Genomic DNA, 15,619 nt, shown 5'->3' with positions numbered 1-15,619 from the left:
TGTGAACTCCCACAGCACCCAGAGAGAAAAAAACATTTATAAAAGGAATGGAAATCAGAAGGACAGCAGCCTCCTCAACAGCAGCCCCAGAAAAGAACGCTTTCGGACGCGGAAGGCCTGAAAGGCTCGTGCGTGCTTTCCCAGCGAGCTACTACTGGAGGACGGGCTTCGCCAAAGCACGGCACTAAGCCGTGAGGGAAGGCACGCGACACGAAACCGGGGACCCAACACACACAGGCGACGCCCGGAAGGAAGGTGCGCGGGACACCTGCAGCTACGGAGGCAAGGTGAGCCAGCCCGGAGGCGGTGCAGGGCCAGGCTCTGCAGAGGGTGCGTCCGAGGAGATGTGCTGTGGACACGTGTGACTATGCGGAGGAGAATTCTGCAAACTAAGCCAAAGATTTAGGGACAATTAACCAAAATAGACATACTCTGAATATTCATTTGAACCCGAGCTGTGAGATGGGAGAGGGAAGGAGCTATGCAGATGAGCGCTAAACCTTCCCCTCCACAGCCAGAAGTCAGATGGATCAGAAGCCGCTCCCTACAGGCGTGATTTAAAACGCGGACGGCAGGAGGGATGAGCAAGCAGCTAGGAGGTGGAGGCGGCGGCCCCTAGCGAGTAAGTCAAGGATGAGGGGACCGGACAGAAAAAAGAGGTGTTTACTTTGTGTTAGAATCTTGTGACACTCTTTGATTTTCTAAACTATACACCTATGTAAACTATGGACCTACGTATGATGAAATAAAAAACTACGAGAAGAACATTTAACAGCACGTAGTACCATCCCCGGCACTCAGGGAGGGCTGCACGAATGCGAGCTGCACAGAGACCAGGCCAGCTGCCAAGCCACGTGTGAAGAGGTAACCGCATTCGCTTAAGAGTTCTGTGTGCACAACGAAACAGAACAAAACAAAACAAGCCAGCCAGCAAAGAGACAGAAAGATCGAACCAAACAAGCCAACTGACAACAAGAGCCACGGGGGTCCCTTTTCACCCCATTCTCTCTGCCTGTAGCATGTAAACCAACTCCAGAAACGTGGGACACCTGGGGACAGAGGACCGAGACCGCCAAGTCTGGTCTGCCACCCATTTTTATACAGTTCCTGAGCAAAAAATGGTTTTTACATTCTTAACTCTACGGGAGGAGGCGGCGGATGGGAATAATCAAACGAACACCATTCCATGACTTGTGAAAGTTCCATGAGATTCAACTTTAGTGTCCAGAGAGTCTTCCCGGCGCGTGGGCACAACCCCTGCAGACTGTCCCCGCCCTCCGCCCCTGCGAAGGCTGAGCGGGAGACCTGCGGCCACACGTGCTGCGCCGCCACTTTGCACTTCAGCTCAGCTGGGCACAGGCGTAGCCAACAGAGTCCTCAGTGCCATGCTGTACCGCAACACAGTAGTATGTTACCACCCTGCAGACCCGGGACGTCGAAACGAGGAAAGGAAAACGGCCACAGACTACAAATGTCGTGCTTTTATGGCACGACGGGATGCGGACTGTTCGGTTAGGCAAGCGGATGGCAAATCACCGGGTTTACTACGCAATCACACCTGCGCTGGAGAGGACACCACGTCAGCGCTACCAACTACGCAGTCATCACGACGTTCCCGACTCACAGGGAGGCCAGTCAGAAATCCTAGAAAAGTTAAAATGAAATATCGCGTAACAGGAGAATTTCTTTACAAAAATAAAATGTTAAAATGAAGGTTCAAAGTTGGTTTCCAATGGCGTGCCAGCCAAGCAAGGAAGCCAGTGACAGTTCTCCCCGATTCCTGATGAGTTCACAGATATGACTGACACAGCGCAGCTGTTTAACTGAGGGGTTTGGAGAGATGAAGAATCAGCCTCTATGATTAGTCCTCATGAAACGAGTAGAGGCAGAATGTTTTCAGAGAGGCTGAGGAAAGATGAAATCACTACAACGTGCAATAGACTCCGTACAACATGCTCTAACTAATGGTGGTTAAAATTATGTGTAGAGAAAAAAGGCTAATTAAACAAACTTACAAAAGCTGTGAAAACTTAAAGTATTTAAATCTTACCATTTTTCTACTTTCATCAGCAGGTACTCTGGGAGATTTTTAAAATTCTGCATGTGTTACTGAGCTGGTATTGTCAACGTTAACCTGACATTAATGAACTTGACTTACTCTCACGGACTTACCCATTCTTAGTTCCTGAGCTGTCCTATTACCCAGCAGCTTGATGGCTCATCGAGGGTTATTTTTTGCAACTTTTTGAGCTCAAGGCCAAAACTGAAATTTTTCTGAATGAGAACAGCCCTCAACCAATACAACTGAACAATGAATGGCTCTGAAAACTTGCCTCTGCTGAAGTCCTAGTGTTTCCGAATGAAGTCAAGCTAAAATCACAAGGCTAATACAACTTAAAATTACACCACCGATCTGCAAAACCCACACTTTGGTAAAGTAATTTCAACACTACCTTCATCCAGCTAAGTTCAGGCTGCCTCATACACTTCCCATGCTGTCGGAAGTTAAAACAAAAAGATCCTCATTCCCACGCAAATTTGCAGTGGATGTTTTCTGAACTCCAACTAGTTAAACATCGTGCAGACCTTACTGCAAGTGTGAAAGAAATTTCCCTACTTCAGAATCCATTTAGTTATGCAACTGAGGAGCTCTCACCCAACCTTCAGTTGGAAATTAATCTACATATTAAGAGGCAAAGATCAAGAGAAAAAGCTATTAGAATTCTAAAAATGCCTTCCAAGTGACAAATGTACTCAACTAACATCACATGCTTCTGGACTGGTATCAGAATGTGGCAGCACCTACTTGTGTAAAAAGATATTTTCAAAGACGAAACATGAAAGTCTCATTACAGATCAGCATTAAGAGATTAGATGATTTGCAACGGATTCTGCAAAGGGTCCTCTAACTCTGCATACTATTTACATGAAATGTTATCCCCCTAGATGAAGAATTCCATTTTTCTCGTTAGATCTGTATTACAAAAAATTAAACTCAATGCTTTCTATATTTTAGATTTCATCTATAATATCTGTAAAAATTGTTATCTCTCTTGTAATATTATATATCTTTCATGATACCCTCTTTCTTGCCTTTTGGTCCATGAAACCTAAAATATTTACTATCCGGGCCTCTGTAACAAAAGTTTAGTCTGACAACCGGCCCCTGGTCTGAAGGACCCTCTACTTACAGTGCTGCTCGTCTGACCCTTCTCTACCACTGGCACTGACTCTAGGACTCCCGGAGACTTCTGTGTAACTTTCCAAGAGAAAGAGTCGCCAATTCTAGTGTGGGACAGCTTTCTGATGAGCAGAGGGAAGTAAACAAAGGGAGGAACACACAGCTAAAGGGAAGGAATTATTCTGTAAGCTACCAAAGCTCAGAGTCTCTACCAGCAAAGCAAAATAAAATAAAACAAACAAAAACACAGAAAGAAAGAGACGAAGTCTTCAAAATGTTTCTAAAATATGTCTCTGAAATTTTAACTCCTACCACCAATTAACGATTCTCATTATTTAAAAAGTACTTGACATAAAGCAGAAGGAAAAACTTCTTGTTCGCCTAGTGTTTAAAATTTACTTTAAGAGAAGAAATAATCCTAAAATAATTTCATGAGATACTCAGAGTTCACAGAGGAACAGAGGAACTGGAACGATGCATACAGGTTTGACAAAAAGGCAGAAACAGAGCTGAGCCCTGGAAGTCATGAGACCCAGTACACGGAACAGCAATGAAACCACATGATGAAGGTGGGCAAAATGTGAAGGGGATCAGAGGGCACACACTGCTGGTTAGGAAGGTTAGTCATGGAATGCAATGTACAGCATGGTGGCTACAGCTAACAACACTGTACAGTACATCTGAAGGTTGCTAAGAGAATAGACCTGAAAAGTTCTCATCGCAAGAGAAAAAACGTGTGACTGTGTAGTGATGGATGGTAAGCACACTTACTGGTGATCGTTCTGCAATATACACATGTATCAAATTGCTGTGTTGCACACCTGAAACTAATATAATGCTATCTGTCTAAAATATCCTACTGAATTCAATGTGGAGGTCTCTGTGGGGCCCTATACCTATTATCTTTCTTCCCACTACCCCCAGCTCTGAATCAACTGATGACAAAGACAAAATAACAGATCACGTGCATTACAAACTATCTTCTTTATTATAAATAAACCTGACAGTCGGATCATAGTTCACAACCACATGGTAACGACTTCTTAAATCTGAACTCCTGACTGGAGCTGGACTGTCCACTCAGCCCAGCAGGTGGCAAACCGAAGAGGCCCTGGCACAGGTTAGAACACACCCCCCCGGTGGAGAAAGGGAAGGGCTGAGCCCCATGACCAAAACAAACCAAAACACCACATATGAAACAGGTGCCAAGAGGTGAATAAAAACTTTAGAGGGAATTCTACCTGTCAGGATTTATGCAGAAAAACACGGAGATGAAGTTGGAGAAATGAGAAGATTCATGTAGGAATCTGAGTATCAGTGCACGAAGCTGGAACTTCATTTCATAGCGTAAGCACAAGGGGTGGCCAGAGGGTTGAAGAGAGTCGCCCACCAGGGGCTGGAGGTGGGGGGTCCCATGCAAAGTGGTATTTCTGCCCAGGAAAGGCTGGCCTGGGGATTAGAAGCAAAGGTCTGCCACAGCAGAGCTAGGGACTCCTCAGGTGAATTCTGAAAGGCAGATGACTGAAGAGGTTCTGCCCACCTTCTCGTACAGATAACAGTAAAGCAGACGAAAATGGATTAAGAACGTGAGCACGTCCCCCAAAAGTCCCTATTGGGCCGCTTTCTCTTAAATGCCAACCAAGACAAAAGTCAAATATGCAAAATCAACCTCAGGTCTTTAATGAAGTTTCAGTTAAAAGTTCCAAAGTGAGAGCAACAAGGACTCAAAAGGAGTCAGCTGGCTGGCTAGAAGCCAGGTGTCCTTTGGCTGGTGTAAAACAAGACAACCTCTCTCAAATCTCTCTCTCTCTCACACACACACACACACACACAGAGAGAGAGAGAGAGAGAGAGAGAGAGAGAGAGAAATGGCCTAGAAGCAGCAGCTGGGTCTACTCGCTGTCCTTCTCTGCAAGCTGCTTCAGCTTGCTAGGCCTGGCTGGTCCTCGGGGCCCAGCTCCCTCCCCCCTGGAAACTGGGACTCACATGGGTGCTGCAGACGGTAAGACAGACTGGAGCGAATTACAGAGCTATTTAACTTCCTAAAAATAGCACAGTGCCACAAAACCATACTGTACCTGGCTCAAAGAGGTGACCTAGCCCTGGTCCACCAAGACTCGAGTCTCATGCCAGACGTCACTTAGGGAAGGAAACTCCTGATACTCCTAATAGTCTTACCTTTCAAACCAAGTTTAAAAACTAAAAGAAATGTTTTCTTCTCTGTGGCTCCTTGCCCATTACAGGTGATCCTGGCAACGGCTGTCTTCCCATTCACTGCATTGGCAGCTTAGCAGAACCGAGTGGGATGCAGGCCTGAGACAGCAGCTCTCCTGTAAAGGAAAAGAGCACATAGTCACATGTTCTCTCCTCATCCAATGACAGCTGCCGCTAAAGACACCGGCTCAAGGTCTTGAGTCACACGGAAAAGTTCTAGTTAACTTTTTTCTACGTGAAAACAGGAAAAAAGGGCCCTGTCATCCCTCTCTCAGCTTTAATACTATACTTAACAATCGCCCAGAAAGAGACGCCATAACAGCAGGATCAGTGAACAGACAGCTTTATATTTATACCATGAAAACACCAACGATATTCTTCTTCAACACAGAGCTGACTGCAAAGGCATCATATTTTAAAATACCAAAATTTTAAGAGTGTCTCCCTCTAAATGTCCCCAAGTAGTCCCATGAGATACTGTTAAACCATCACAGTGTTCACTAGGAACTGCGAGCAGAACACCAGCCGGCTCTCCCGTCGGCCCGGCGCGACACGGCACTTCACTCGCCTTAGCACCGCTGAGAAAGCCGCAGGCTACGGACAATTACGGGAACCAAAACTCCTGTAGGAACTCAGACTACAAGGCATCTCAAAAGAAATGCCGTTCGTTTCCTTTCTTCCATAAAATTCACACTACATTGTGATCTCGATGTTTTCCCTCAAATAAAATAAACAGAAATGATGCTAACTGCGCTTTAAAACAAATAATATGAACCAACAAAACAGTAACAAACCTACGCCAAAATGAAAATATTTAACTCTAAGTTGAATGCATTTTGAACATACACCTGAAAAGTATAACTGATCACCTAAGCTTTTACCCTAAACCATAACAACAGACCGTGTGTCGCCGTGTGCTGCTCGTCCTTAGACACGACTCGGCACGTTAGCGTAAAGAGTGCACGACTGAACGTCACAGGGAATTCTAGTCCCATCACCATCGCTCTGTGAGCAGTCCCAGACTCCTTCACGAATCGGACGAAGTTATGGACTCCACAAAACGCACACGTGTGTACCACACACACGATCTGGCATTTGTATCTGAGTGGGCGCAGGACCCTCGAAGCTCATCTGCAATAATTTCTCCCACCAGCCAAGACCACCCACTTCACCCACTTGCCCCCCGCAGAGCTGCGGCGACCTGCCGGCCTGCCTCCCCACGCGACCCCGTCGGGGAAGCCGAAAGCACCACCAGCGCTCGGACACGCTCACGGCCCTGGGAATACAGGCGCTTCTTCCGTTGTGACGAGTACGCTGACACACGAGCCACTGCTCTGCTCAGTCTCTTCACTTAGACCGCTGGGGGGAAAGCCTGGCTCTGTACTGCTGAGTAAGAAACACGGCTATGCTGCAGTGTGAGAGCGTGAGCAACGAGATCAGAGGAGGGAGAACGGGCGCGCAGCGCACCGGCGCGGTAACGGGGTGCTGGGGGACGCGTGCACGCTGAGCGCGCGCGGAGGGGTCTCTAGAACGTGCTATAGCACGGGGGGGAAAAAGCGGTTTTGGTTGTTTTGTCCTGTTTTTTTTGTTTTGTTTTGTTTTAAGGCACGATCCACAAGGACCAGGACGCACAACGGCAGAGGTGCTGGAAGGAAGCAGGAGGAGTGCGGGAAAAGCGTCTTCTGCGCGACAGACCTCAAGGAAAGGGACCTGAAAGCGCTGACACGGGGAGGCTTCACCAGAAGGAGCGCGAAGAGGGAAGTAGCACCATCTGCCCGGAGCCTGCGGGTGCCCAGCGGGTGCCGACGCTGAAGGAGAAGTCGGACAGGCGCGACTCAGGAAACGAAGAGTGTCTGGCGCTGGCCCGGACAGGACAGCATCCGGGCCAACTGCGACACGGGACCTCTGACGGAGAGCTGACGAGGCCAGGGGAGGTGTTTGTTTCGAAAGTTAAAACATACAGATGACAATGGAATCACAAGGACGATGAAGGGTTTTCCCTAAAGAATACAGACGCTCGAAAGGGGGAATTCTCCCCCAGTATTGAATTTCTAGGAAACTAAGTTTTACATCATAATTAAAGGACGAAAACGAGCAAGGGGCGTGGCTAGAGAGCGCGGCAGCAGCAGCCCCGCGTCTCGGGACGCGCGTGGGGGAAAAACATGGGCTCGTTAATAAACATCGCGTCACGGAACAGGTGTCTCGGTCCGCGCCACCTGCTGTAACGACGCCACGGCCTGGGTGGCTCGCAAACAGGAATTTACTCCTCACAGTCCTAAAGGCTGGAAGTGCAAGATCACGGCGTCGAGAGGTTCAGTGTCGGCTGAGGACCCCCTTCTGGTGCGCAGGCAGCCATCCTTCCACTGCGTCCGCACGTGCTGGAAGGGGCGGGGACTTCCCGGGGTCTCTGTGATACCAGCACAGATCCCAGTCGTTAGGGCTCCATTCTCATGACGACCCCATCACCCCCTCAAACGTCCCGCCCCCAACACCATCACACTGAGGAGGTTTCCGCATATGAATCCTGGGGGCCGCAAACGTTTGGTCTACGGCAGCTGTATCGATCCAGAAGGGCCTCCTCAAACAAGGAAATCAAGATTAAAATATATCATTTTATTAACCAATGTCACCCCAATAAACTTAATAAAAGATTTTAAAAGTATATACTTTTCTATGTATTTTTGCTCATCATTCCTTAAAAGAGCCACATTTTCTTCAGCAGCCACATAACCTAACCCTAGCACAAAGCGTCTCCTCTTTTCAACACTACGGACTCTGATTAAGGCCACTGGAGAGAAAGCAGGGACGACATTATTATAAAAATATCAGTCAGGGACAGGGACTGGTTAAGCCTGAAACAGCAAAAGAACACACTCTCAACTGAAGAGTATCTAAATCCGCACCCGCTTAGTCACCGAGCGCGCGAAGGGCAGGCGGGGCGCCCCCCTCGCACCCCGCGGAGTGGGCGCCATTCCCATTTTGCAGCTGAGAACAGTAAGGACTCACGCCAGCGACCCGAAGCGAACTCCGAATGTACTCTTTTAAAAACTCAACGTAGCAAACAAAAGCAGGAATCATCTGCTCCTTATACTGTCATATGAATTTTTACTATGAATTCCATGATATTCCCCACTAATGCGAATTCACAAGAGGAAGCCAAAGCTGCTACATAACATACGAGAAAGCATTTTCTCCTTCTATTCGCAGACAACTAAAAACACCCTCTCAAATCCAGACAGGTGATTCAGCCTAAGGCCTGGACCCACAAAAGCAAGAAACTCTACTTACCACTATATCAGGAAGTCCTACAGTGCACCAAGTCGACCAGAGTATCATGTTAATGTGGATCCCCATCCCATTTCTACCAGTATCCTCACAAATATCCTCCAAAACACCCAAGTCTGAAGAGATGGGAAGATAACCCCACCTCTATGAGATCCTGTTCACCACTTTATCCTCAAGGCCTAGCACACTGTTGATCTAAAAAAAAAAAAAAAAAAAAAAAGACAAAATATTGAACACAAAAATCATCAAAACTGAACACGCATGCATGTGCACACGCGCGCGCGCGCACACACACACACACACAATCAGCTAATTTCAGAAATAGTAATCACTTTAATACAAGCCACGGCAAGAATATCAAGGCTTCTAAACCACTAATCGAAAGTCTAAGAATGCAAAAAGACTACTTTTTAAAGTATAAAACACCCAAGGTAAATCCATACTACCACCTTTTAAATGTGAAATCATGTATGGAAAGTACTTTAAGTAAAAACCTTGGCACCTGACTGGGTTACATCACCGTCTGGCTATGCAAACTAATGGACACTCAAATCACTGCAATCATGCGTGAAGCGACCCAATCTCACTAGCTATTAAAATGGAGCCAAGTCATAAATTAGTCAATTAGCCTCCAAAGCAAAGCCCGGAGAACCGACTCTGCTGGCTGAAACGACAGGCAAGATGGAGAGTGACGGCGCAGCAGACCTCGCGATCCCAACCACCCAGGTACCAGGCGGGACCCAGCTGGCCCTGCCCCGGGGCTCAGCACGCTCGATTCGACGTATACCTGAAGCTTCCATGATGCAAAGTGTAACAGCAAGAAAGACATCGAAACTATCTGTAGGGCATTTTGGTAATCGAGTGATCCGCATGTGAAATAAAAGTACAGAGGCTGAAAAACGCGTGAGCACCACGGAGGTGAACGAATGTGTTCACTGAAAAGTCGTTCCAAGGACAGAATTTTCATCCAGCAAAACAAGATACGTAAGTGATGGAAAAGGAAGAAAACCCTTCCTACAGGTTCTTGATTACTGTCTTAAAGAACGGATGGAATGTAAACCAGGCCCAAGCCACAACCAGCGAGCGACAGCACTGTCACGAGCTCCGAGGGTAAGTTCTTCCTACTTTTGAGAACAAACGCAATTTCCAGTTGACGATTCTAATCTTACTCATAAAGCCTTGGTCTCTACCACCAACACTTCTAAAGTCCTCTAAAGAAAGCTTTGTAAAGGTAAGTGCTCTAGACCTGCACTGTCCGACACAGTGCTGCCAGCCACACACAGCACGGTACCTGCAACGTGGCGAGTGAGCCTAAGAAACCGAACTTTCAACTGTATTTACAATGGGCACGGGAAAGAATATTATACGAAGTTGTTCCACCAGACGGCACTGCTCTGAGAAACGTTAAACACGGAGCGCAGAGTAAATCTTTATGGCCTATACTCGTGAATGAATAAATTCACATCTCTAGACTTCGACCTTTTCAACCAAAAAAATGTAGTGTTCAACCAGACTGTCTCCATGACTGTAAATGAGTTACTGCAGCATATAAATTATCTTTATTAGAACTGTTGAGATGTAATTAAAGCCACACACCCCCCTCAAAATTATGGCAGGTTACCTAGCCAGACCTGATGACGCAAGGGTATCAAATGACCCCTCGCCCCACCGAACTTCACGGCGAAGACTAACAGAATAGAGATTCGGGCAACCTTTGGGCAAGTAACCTCATCTCCCCGAGCCTGTTTTCTTCTCTGTAATACGAGACGGTCAAACTATCACTTACGATGCTTCAAGTCTTAAATGTCTTTCCCTTGGCTCTAAGAAGCAGAGACATCTAAAATGAAATGTAAAATGTTAACTGAAACCAGGATATTCAAAGAAATGAAGAACAAGGAATCAAATAACCACAGCTTCAAACCCTAAAAAAATTAAGCAAATTTAAACAAGATCCTAGAGAGTCCTGACGACAGAAATGTAAGGTTGTACAACGTCAGTGTACACTGGTGGAAGGCGGATTCTGTCTACTTGCATGGGACTTGTTTTTCATTGTTCTTTAAGTCCGCACTTGAACACGTGCTCTCCCCGAAGGCCAAAGCGGAGAGAGGTCCGCAGAGCCAGGCTGGTGCAGGTGGCACGAGCGCGTACGGCCCGTAAAGGTCTGCAGCATCCCTCCCCTCCACAGAAAGGCGACCAAGAAAGTCCCTCCCCTACGCGAGACAGCTCCGCCACACCCCACTGCTGCCTGCCAGGCTCTCAAACCACGTCGCTCGCTTGCTTCCTCGGTGGATGACCCAGAGCAGGTAAGCGTGGTGCTCTCCTGACAGGAGCTGCGGTTACTTCTAGGTGCAGTAAGGTCAACGGAGTGTGGACTCATCGCGAAGCCTCTGCAGTGGTGTGCGACCCAGCGCGCACGCACAGCAGGACACGGCCTCGAAAAGAACCCTAACAGGCCCCTGGATGCAGACTGGTACCTCGCGGGAAGTGGGCTGAGGGGCAGAAGGTCAAGGCAGGAAGACACGCTCAGCCCGGCTCTTCGAAGGCACACTCCCAGTGCCGCCTGCGGCCCACGCCAGCCCACTGGCCGCCTTCTCGATCTCTAGAAAGGCGAGGGGGGACCGCTCTCAAAGTGCGGGTTTACATAATGGCAGCAAACGACAACGTCTACTTTCGTGAAGAATATAACGTTTTACCTGACAGAGACTTTCGTCTGCAGTGCAGTTGATTTAGCCAGGCCACCTTGATGACCATTTAGGGTTCATATTACGGGAGACACCAGAGCCCCCAGGAGCGGGGGCGCTGATCAAACACGCGGGCCAAGGAGTGGACGACGAGCGGCTCCCCGTGCCCTCCCCGGCCAGGCGCTCGCCAGCCACGCAGGACGCCTGTCTCCTCTCGCCCTCGACCGTGGCCGCTGTCCGCACGTTTCAGAGCCATTTATACTTCGCCCCTCTGCCAAGTGTCTATGTCCTTTGTCCACTTTCCTGCGGGGCTCGTCTTCTCGACGATGGGTGGTGGCTACTCCAGAGGGGGAAGGCAGCCCTGCGGCGGCCACACCCCTCTCCCTCTCCTTCCGACCCGGCGTCCCGGCGCCACTGGAACTGCTCCTTCAAGCCCCCACTCACCTCCGGGTGGGGCTGACGCCACGTGAAACTATTCTGTCCTCACCTGGGCCTCGCTCTCAGCAGCATTCAATGCAGCCGACCCGCAGACCCTCCTCCGTTCTGGAACATTCTCTTCGCCCAGCTTCTCCGACGGCGTGCCCCACTTCCTTGCCGGCCACTTCTCGGCCACCTTGGTCTCCTGCTTCCTTCCTCTTCCACACGCTGCCGCCGCAGAGGCGCCCCCGGGCTGCGGCCGCGGCCTGTTTATCGCACCCCCCCAGCTGACCACATTGGCTGGGGTGTCAGTTCGCATTTGTTCTATTCATGCTGTTGCCCCAGCAACTGAAACAAAGCCCAGGAAGAATTTTTTTTTTTAAGTTTTGTTGAAAAAATGAAGCCATTTCCGTGGTTTTTAAAGTTCTCCTGTAAACACAGTTGAAACCCAACTTCGTGAACCCAGTAAGGCCAGCTCAGCACTTCGAACAGAGAGACACAAGTGGCGGGCATCTCCTCCCGGGAGGCTCGAGAGCACATCAGATGTAAGGTCCCCACAATGCAGCTGCAGCTCTCTGTTCCACGGCGGCCACCAGCCAAACCTTTCCCTCCAGCTCTTCTTCCCTGTCTCAGAAAAGGCACACTCCACGAGTGACAGAGCCCGCAAACTGGCCCTGGCCGCTCTTCTCCCTCCTGATCCACTTCCCCAAAATGCTGTCAATGCCACCTCCCGAGCACCTCTGCGCCGCCACCTCCTGCCACCACCTGGAAGGCAGGACGGCTTCCTAATCACCGCCCCACGTCTGCACGGGAGCAGCGATGATGACGATTCTGATCTATGCGGTTCACTACGGCAGCCAAATGAGGCTCCTGAACACTTGAAATGCAGCCACTTCAAAGTAAATGTGCTGCGAGTGTAAAATACATACCTGACTTCGAAGACTTGGCGCGCGCGCGCGCGCGCACACACACACACGTAAAAAATCTCAATCATTTTTATATTGATTACGTTGAAATGATACTACTTGATTACTAGGTTAAGTGACATACGTTAAAATTATTTTTACCTGTTTCTTTTTTACTTTTTCATGAGGCCACTAGAAAACTTAAAATTACATATATAGCCTGCATTTTGTCTCTGTTGAGGGCACAAGCACCATGATCACCTTTTTTAACCATGTGTGACCAAAGCACAGAAACAACTGGTATTATTTATGTACATTCACTTATAAACAAAACACTAAAAATTTGGTTCTTATTTGAAACTGAACAATACATTAAAAATACAATTGGTACTAGGAAAACAGCTTTCTAAGTTTAAACTGTGGAAATATACGAATTTTAAGAAATAACTTGTCTAGTTCTCTTATTGTCATTCTAAGTTTTCTTGCTAAAGTTTCTATTAGAGAGAAGAGTGGGGAAGACTGGAAATGTAATGTGACCTTATGCTTTTGATGCTTTTGAGCTTTCGACCCTTAAAGTATTGGTCATCACAACTCAAAAAGTTGGCTGCAACAGAAGGAAAGCTAGTGGACAGGACCGGAAGAAGAAGACAAGTAGACGATAAACACGGGAAGTCTAAGTAACGAGCCTCGGACCCTGTTACGTCATGTCCTGCAACATTCTTAACTACCGCAGAGGGTGTGGTATACGCAAGACGACAAGGCTGAAGGCCAGTGTGCTGCTGGCTCTCCACAGAAGACAGAAAATGCATGTTCAGACGACCTCACACACACACGGAAAGTGTCAGGGCAGAAAGTGCATTGCAAACGGGCATCATGACATTTTAAGTACAGAACAACTCTGATCTGAATGAATTTCAATGTGGTTTAGTTTGGTGGCCCTTCAAAAATTCACTTGGGATCTACATTCAACTCCAGAGACAGATCACAACCAAAGAAGCGACACCAGTGAGTGCAACACGCTCACCCCCCAAGAGAAACTTACGGCTACCTGGGGACAGAACACAGAACGCTGTGGGGTCAGTGCAAAGCAAACAATCCAGGTGTTCCACAGAGATGGCGGGGGAGGGGAAATGATGACCACGGAATCTGGAGACTTTTTCTAATTGACAGGCCTTACTGGATCCTGACTTGCCAAAATTATTAAACTATGCAAAAAAATTATGGTATTTGAGACAATTGGAAATTTAAACTCTGGCTAGGCATTACAGTATTAAGTGACAACTGTGTGGTTTTTTCCTAGATATAACAGTTTTAAAGATACATACTATTGACATAGTATTTACAGAAAAACAAAACAATTAGTTTGGGATTTTCTTCAAAGTAACGATAAACATTAACCACGAAGGAAAAATTTAATAAATAAAATATATTAATATTAACGTCTCTTCCTCAAAAGACACAACGACAACCAACAGAGCAGGCTAAGATACTGATGAACTATCGCAGAGGGTTACACAAATCCTGCACACAATGTTCACAGCAGTTTTAATCCATACTTATATCTCCTGCGAGACTTACCCAGAATAAAAGAAATCCTACTAAGTGCAGTGTATGAAAATATATCTGAATTTTCTGACTCTTTCAAAAGTGTGGCACCAACTCCCCTCTCTTCTAATTTAAGTTGAAATTATTTAAGTGACTCTCTTCCATCGACTGAACATGACTATTACAAACTGCATTTGACTTGAGGCTAGTCCATAAAAATGACAGCTTCTACTTGGTGCTCTTTCTCTCAAATCACTCTCTCGAGGGAAGTCAGTCACCATGTCGTGAGGACAAGACACTCAGGCATTCCTGACAAAGGCCTACATGAAAAGGAACTGTGGCCTCCCACCAACAGCCAGGACTGACCTGCCAGGCGTGTGAGCGAGCCACCTTGGGAAGGGTCCTCCGAGTGCAGTCAAACCTTCAGAGGGCTGATCACACCCCAGCCAGAACCACCCCAACCAAGCCACTCCCGCAGTAACTGTGAGAAGATAAATGTTTGTTGTTGTTATAAGCCACTAAGTTTGGGGATAATTTGCTATGTGGCAACAGAGAGCTAATATGATAAGAAAAACAGTAATGCAATAGAAAAAAGGACAAAAGGCTTAAATATACTCTTCATTTTTTTAAAAAAAGGTATCCAAATGACCCATAGAGGTACAAAAAGATGCTTGACTTGTCGACTAGAGCAAATTAAAACTACAAGACATCACAAACAGCTAGGAGTGCAGCTATGATGCAGAAGATTCTAGAGAGGATACAAAGTGGAGCGCTCTCACTGCCGGCCCAAGTGTAATTCGGTTACTGCCACGCTAGCAGACGCAGTCAGTTCCAAAACTGAATACATGCAGACCTCTGCTACCTATCAATTTCACTCCTATAGTCAGTCCCAAGAGAAATGCATTCGTATGTTCACCAAAAGACAAACTTTGAATATTCAAGGCAGCAGGACTTGTAATAGCCCCAAACTGGCATCTATCCAAACATTCATCAACAGAATAACTTCATGCAATGAAATTTCATACAGCAGCAAGAACCAGTAATCAATAACTGTGTGAAGTAACATGGATAATCCCACACACAATGCCAAGAGCGCGAACCCAGACACAAGAGAACACACTGTAAGAGTCCACTTCTTGAAGGAACAAAACTGGGTAAAACCAACCAGTGCGGTTAGATGTCAGGTTACTGGCTGCCCTCGCCAGGGAGGGAATGACTGGCAGTAGACAAAGGGGACATCCGGGCTGCCAGTTACTCAGGTGGGTTTCAGCCCGTGGAAACTCATTTAGGATATGTATGCTTTTCTGTGTTTCTGTTATAATTCAATAGAGTTTTAAAACAGTAACTAAAGGAGAGCAAGCCCTGGGGGAGCAGGTGTATACATGACTGCT

The 15,619-nt window shown here is 47.3% G+C and overlaps 1 protein-coding gene across 25 annotated transcripts in view; it reads right to left on the bottom strand.

Moving 5' to 3' along the window:
- Nucleotides 1-15,619, bottom strand: part of PPP6R3 (protein phosphatase 6 regulatory subunit 3) — a 110,531-nt gene that overhangs the window by 78,158 nt on the left and 16,754 nt on the right. For 24 of the 25 annotated variants that reach the window (XR_004950855.1, XM_036220678.1, XM_036220682.1 and 21 more), the window contains one exon: nt 5,360-5,511. The exons of the other annotated variant lie outside the window; for it this stretch is intronic. The gene's annotated coding sequence lies outside the window, so the exon portion shown is untranslated. The remainder of the gene's footprint in view (nt 1-5,359; nt 5,512-15,619) is intronic. 25 annotated transcript variants of the gene reach the window in all.

This window comes from Rousettus aegyptiacus, unplaced genomic scaffold (genome assembly GCF_014176215.1).
Source record: "Rousettus aegyptiacus isolate mRouAeg1 unplaced genomic scaffold, mRouAeg1.p scaffold_m13_p_5, whole genome shotgun sequence".
NCBI classification, from domain to species: domain Eukaryota; kingdom Metazoa; phylum Chordata; class Mammalia; order Chiroptera; family Pteropodidae; genus Rousettus; species Rousettus aegyptiacus.
Note: the sequence above shows the minus strand (reverse complement) of the source record. Positions and strands in the feature narration are given on the sequence as shown.